At 40.3% G+C, this 6,372-nt stretch overlaps 1 long non-coding RNA gene across 1 annotated transcript; it reads right to left on the minus strand.

Moving 5' to 3' along the window:
* Nucleotides 1-1,890: 1,890 nt before the first annotated feature.
* LOC132115098 (uncharacterized) lies at nucleotides 1,891-3,867 on the minus strand. Its single transcript, XR_009425411.1, has 4 exons — nucleotides 3,344-3,867; nucleotides 3,185-3,255; nucleotides 2,368-2,509; nucleotides 1,891-2,242 (listed from the first exon to the last, which is right to left on the minus strand). It is a non-coding gene; the product is annotated as an uncharacterized LOC132115098 (long non-coding RNA).
* Between the last annotated feature and the right edge of the window lie 2,505 nt (nucleotides 3,868-6,372).

The following is a 6,372-nucleotide window of genomic DNA, read 5'->3' on the forward strand; positions in this document are numbered from 1 at the left end:
TTGAATCGCCCCTCGAATTCTGAAAGCTGGATTGCGCAGAGTGTCTGAGGGAACGTTTGGCATTACAGCTCAATCCAATGCTGCTCGAAGCACTGTTTGCTGCGAGGCAGTCAATGTTAGAGTGTGGGTACTGCAGTGAGAGGGTTGGATGTGCATTAGCAGTCCAACAGCACTCTCTAGTGGAGGGCACAGTCCCTGGCAAACATTAAGGAAAACGCATGCGTCAAACTCGCTGCGTTTCGTTGTGTATAATCCTGAAGCGTATCCACGGCAGGATTTAATCCAACAAGATAAACATCAGGCCACGCCGCTAGCGAGAACGCGGCGGCTGTGTGAACCGTCATACGCTGGCCATCTTTGCCAGCCTCCGCGCCGTCCCTCAAACTCTGAAGGCTGGATTGTGCAGAGTGTCTGAGGGGGCGCGCGAATGATAGCTCAGTTCAATGACGCTCGAGGTGCCCTTGCTGCGAGACAGTCAAATGTTAGAGTGTGGAAACTGCAGTGAGAGGATTAGATGTGCATTAGCAGTCCAACAGCGCTCTCTGGAGGCGGGCACAGTCCTTGGCAAACATGAAGGAAAAACGCATGCGTCATACTCGCTGCGTTTCGTTGTGTATAATCCTGAAGCATATCCACGGCAGGATTTAATCCAACAAGATAAACATCGGGCCACGCCACTAGCGAGAACGCGGCTGCTGTGTGAACCGTCATATGCTGGCCATCTTTGCCAGCCTCCGCGCCGTCCCTCAAACTCTGAAGGCTGGATTGCGCAGAGTGTCTGAGGGGGCGAGCGAACGAGAGCTCAGTTCAATGACGCTCGAGGTGCCTTTGCTGCGAGACAGTCAAAGTTAGAGTGTGGGGACTGCAGTGAGAGGGTAGATGTGCATTAGCAGTCCAACAGCACTCTCAGTGAAGGGCATAGTCCCTGGCATATTAATTTTTCATGAAGAAAGCGTGTGCGTCAAACTCGCTGCGTTTCGTTGTATATAATCCTGAAGCGTATCCATGGCAGGATTTAATCCAACAAGATAAACATCGGGCCAAGCCGATAGCGAAAACGCGGCGGCTGTGTGAGCCGTAATCCAAGCCATAAGTGCCTCCTGTGATAACCCATCATACGGCTCCTACCTTTCGTTGACTCATCGCGTCCGCGGTTGAGGAGTATACTGCTCGTGACGATCGCTGTTGAACGCGAGATAATAGGGCACAGAAGATTTGCTTTGTTACTGAAGGAATGAAATCGGAGTGAAATGGCGCGCGGCACCAGGTATATATATGCGTATGCATGCATGGGCGGTGCCACGCGCTATTTGGCCAATAGGATTGGCGGGATGGTATAGGGCTTCAGACATTCGTCACACCGAAGGTGTTCCCATAGTGGTGGCGTCACCGCAGCATTGAAGTGACCTATGAAAGGGAAACTGAACATTCCCTTAGCCCCTACGAAAATTTACCATGGTTCTGCTACAAAAACTATAGTTAAACTATGGTGTTTTTATAATTACAGCACATGGTAAATTAATATGCCAACAAATATTTTTACTACAATAAATCCATGGTTACTTTTTGCAAGGAAGGAACTATACAGGTTCTAAAGAACTTGCCCAAAAACACTCGTCACTTTCTGTTATTTGTTTTCTGAACTGCACTACTGAAAACCTCATTAATCCTGAATTTATTTAGTTACCCGCTTCTATATAAAAACATAATACATTTAATCACCCCTTTAAACACTTCATTGTTTATCAAAATCATTGGTAATTGAAAAATTACACCGAATTGTCACAACTAAATTAAGAATTCATTATGAGCAATGCATAGCAAATGATGTTACAATCAAATATGAGAAACCTTAAAGAATGATAGACTGATGTAAATGACTGAAACCTGTTGTCATGCACGTGTTTGCCATAGCTTTTTTATTAAAACATTATACACTGCAAAGTTTAACTTTAAATGACATCAATTAATACATCAAAACCAGTTGATCTCAGTTCATTCTCTATTTCCCTTCAATGAACACACAAATGTGTTTCATGCCGCAAAAAAAAAAAAAAAAAACAGTCCTTGGAACAAAACCCTGTGTAAACAAAAGCCCAGAAGATCACCACGCCGGCCTCTTCCCTGTACCCTGGTGGGTTAAACTTGAAAAGGGCTCTGCACTGCAAGCATTCCCTGATGCTGTACTTCCGTCTGAACTCGTTCTGGTAGACAGGAGGACAATTCTTCCAGTTGGCCACAACTTATAGTGTAAAGACAAAATACAGGAAAGATAATAATAATAATAATAATAATAATAAAAAGTTTAACATCCTCATACTACAAAGTTCAATTGGAGAATGAGCATTAAACAGGGGGAAATCTTACCGTCTAGCCAGGCAAAGTGTGCCGCTTTCCGGAAAACTTCTTGAGTGACCACATCCCTAAACCATCTGCAAACCAGAGAAAGTGTCAAATATGCAGAGTCACCCGCTGACAAAATAACTTCACTGAGGATTTCTAGGGGAAGCTGTTGAATCAAAAACATACATAGGTTTATTTATACAAGTATATAAAAGTTATTATACATTATATAAACACTGACTACAGACAACCTTGCTTTAAACAAACTCTATAGATTGTTGTCACAACTGCATACTCATTCTTTTATAATACCACTAATAAAATGTTAATATATACAGTACTGTGCAGAAGTATTAGGCATGTTAGTATTTTCACATTGAAAAAAATAGTTTTAAGCCAATTATTTATATCTTTTGCTGTAGTGTGTCAGTAGGATATATTAGTTTACATTTCCACACATTCATTTTGCCATTAATTGTAATAATCCAGTGAAATATTTGTATATATTTGCATGCATGATCCACATGAAGATCTTTTACATTGAATATAAATATTTCGGTCTTATATGGTGAACAAAATCCACATTAGATCGCAAACAGAAGTTATTTAAAACACTCGCTGCTGTCTGAAAATGAATTAAGATGAAATGTTTTTAAATGTCTTTGATGCTGATGTTAACTGATAGCTATCTATTAAATAATCCACGGTGTTGACCAATATAGTACTTGTACATAATCCCAATTTCATATCTGAACAACTATGTAGCTGTAATAACTAAAATACCTCTGCATGTACACACATGTAATGATTAGTTCTTAATGAATGTATGTGCACAAATAACCTGCTTTGCTGGACTCTGCCTGAAGACACTGTCTTTTGAATGGTGAAGTTCCTCCCCTCAGTGGTTAAGCTCTCAAAGAATAAATGTCAAGAGGTAGGTATATTGCTAGATATAGTACAGAGTAATATTTCATGTAGCAACATTCAAACAGCTACATACATTTGCGGAGTGAAGCTGTCCAGGAGAACAGAACACCACCACCTCCTGATCATGTCATCCTGAAAAATAATAATAATAATAATAATAATAATAATAATAATAATAATATACACACAATTATCATGCATGTCTGTTCAAATAACTTGACAAATGTAATGGCATACCTCTGTAAAATCAAACCTAAGAACTAAAGCCATGTACAGAGTGTACTGTTACAATCTACAAAGAACAATAAAATGAGCAATTTATAACAATTATTAACAATAATTATTCAAATTGAACGTACCATGGATAAATAAATGATCGAACATCGCATTTAATATTATAAGATATTTACACAACCACTTTTACTCACCTCATGCAATCAACGTGGAATAGCGTTATTACTCTGCTGCTGCAGTTGCCACCGTTCTGTTTATTTCAACGCAAACTGCCCCCTGCTGGCTCGGAGCAAAATGTCAAAGGCGGGGAAAACAAATATGTACACGTGTCGCTCCGCCTCGAAGTGTCGCCCCTCCCCATCGTCCAGACTGCACACTGGGGTTACTCGCGAAAATGGCGAACAGAGCGGTAGGGGTCATGGCAACACAATCCTTGTTTGATGGATCCGAAGATAAATATGATCTTTGGGAAACGAGATTCTTAAGCGGTTTACACACTCTAAAGTTAAAAGAGACTATTTTGCACTGGTGCTAACTGAACAACTAGCCGAAGACAGACGGAAGAATGCTGATTGTTATGCTGAACTTGTAAGACTGATAGATGATAAAAGCCTATAACTGATAAGACATGAAAGCCCTTAGAATACTGAAAGAGCATTATTCAGGGAAAACGCAAGCCACGGATAATAAATAAATAAATATGTACACATCGTTAACTCAGCTACGCATGGCAGACAACGAGACATTCAGAGATAGGAGATATTCAGAATATGAGAAACCACAAAACAAAGTAAAGATGAAAGTCATCATGGTAGATGCTGGAGCAACAGCTCATATTGTGAGCGACATCAGAAAGTTCAGAAGTTTTGATAGCTCATTTCAAGCAGAGAATCATTCAGTGGTATTAGCCAATGGAACGAAGTGCAGTGGAATGGCGCAACAAAGTGGAACGGCAGTGATTTATCTCATAGATGATGCTGGAAAACAGCACACTGCATAGCTACGGGATGAGTTATACATGCCTTCATACCCACATGACATTTTCTCGGTAGCTAGAGCAAAAACTGGAAGGGCGACAGTCATTTTCAAAAGAGGAGACAGCCACTTGATTACCAAAAATGGAAGCAGGTTTGATATCCATGAAAGTGGAAACTTGTACTATTTGCCAACACTAGAAGAGGGCGTTGACCAGTGCAAAGTGTGTCATGATTTACAAACCTGGCATGAAATTCTGGGACATTGTAACCATGAAGATGTACAGAAGCTATAAGATATAGTCAGAGGCATGGAGATAAGAGGAAACATAGTGTGACAGGAACAGTTGTGTGAAGTGTGTACAAAAGAGAAATTCACACAGACCAGAAACGAGGAGCTAGACAGAAATGCAAAGAAACCCCTAGAACTAATTCACATGGATCTGGCTGGCCCCATGCCAACACAGAGCAAAGAAGGACACCGATATGCACAGTCGTTACAGATGACTATTCAGGTACTATGTTTGTGTACTTCTTGAAAACTTAGGTGACACTACAAGCTACAGAAAAGTTTTCAGATGACATTGCACCTTTTGGAGAAATCAAGTGCATTTGTTCAGATAACAGCACTGAATTCATGAGGTGAGATTTCCAAGCGCTGTTGACAAGGAATAAGATTAGATCCAAGATCTGCACCTTATTCACCACATCAGAATGGAACAACAGAGAGAGGATGGAGAACACTCTTTGATATGAGCAGAAGCTTGCTAATAGAGAGTTACCAGATGAGTTGTGAAACTACGCAATGCAAATATCAGCCTACGTGGGAAAAGGTGTTACATTAGACGTACAAAGAAAACACCATAAGAGTTATTCACAGACAAAAAGCCAGATATTTCCAAAATGCAGAAATTTGGATCTATATATTTTGCTTACAAAAGAAAAGCAAACTGGACTCGATGCGAACAAGGTGTTTTCATAGGCTATGACAAGAACAGCCTAGCCTATCTAGTATACTATCCCATCACCAAAGAGGTCCAAAAACACAGATTGGTGAAGTTCACAACACAGACAGCCAGTGAAAGAAAAACATCTGAGACGCACATGATATGAAAAAAATAATCCAAAGATCTTCAACAGTGAAGTCAATACTACTGATAATGTGGAGGATGAACCAGATCATGGTTTTCAAAGTGATGTTTCAGAGACTTCGCCTGAACAGGCTACTCCAAATCAGCCAGGTAGCTCTACAGAAATAGTGACCAGAAAGATCCCCCTAAGAACCAGGAATCCAGCCAGCTTACCTACATGATTTTGAAATTAAGGATGCAGAAGACAAACTGCAATCATGCATAGATTTTAAATATTAGATCACTCACACCCAAAGCAGTTATTGTAAATGAAATGATCACATAATAGTTTTGATGTACTCTGCTTGACTGAAACCTGGCTAAAACCAAATGATTATTTTGGTCTAAACAAGTCTACTCCACCAAACTACTGTTATAAGCATGAGCCCCGTCAGACTGGTCGTCGCGGAGGTGTTGCAACAATGTATAGTGATATTCTCAATGTTACCCAGAAAACAGGATACAGGTTTAACTCATTCGAAATACTTCTGCTTAATGTTACACTGTCAGACATGCAAAAGAAATCTAATGCATATCTTGCTCTGGCTACTGTGTATGGACCACCAGGGCCGTATACAGAATTCCTAAAAGAATTTGCAGATTTCCTCTAAGACCTTCTGGTTACAGTTGATAAGGAGCTAATCATAGGAAATTTTAATATTAACGTTGATAATTCAAATGTTGCATTAGGACTTGCGTTTACTGACCTAATAAACTCTTTTGGTTTCAAGCAAAATGTCACCGGGCCCACCCGTCGTTTTAAT

Source organism: Carassius carassius, chromosome 34 (assembly GCF_963082965.1).
Source record: "Carassius carassius chromosome 34, fCarCar2.1, whole genome shotgun sequence".
Classification (NCBI taxonomy): domain Eukaryota; kingdom Metazoa; phylum Chordata; class Actinopteri; order Cypriniformes; family Cyprinidae; genus Carassius; species Carassius carassius.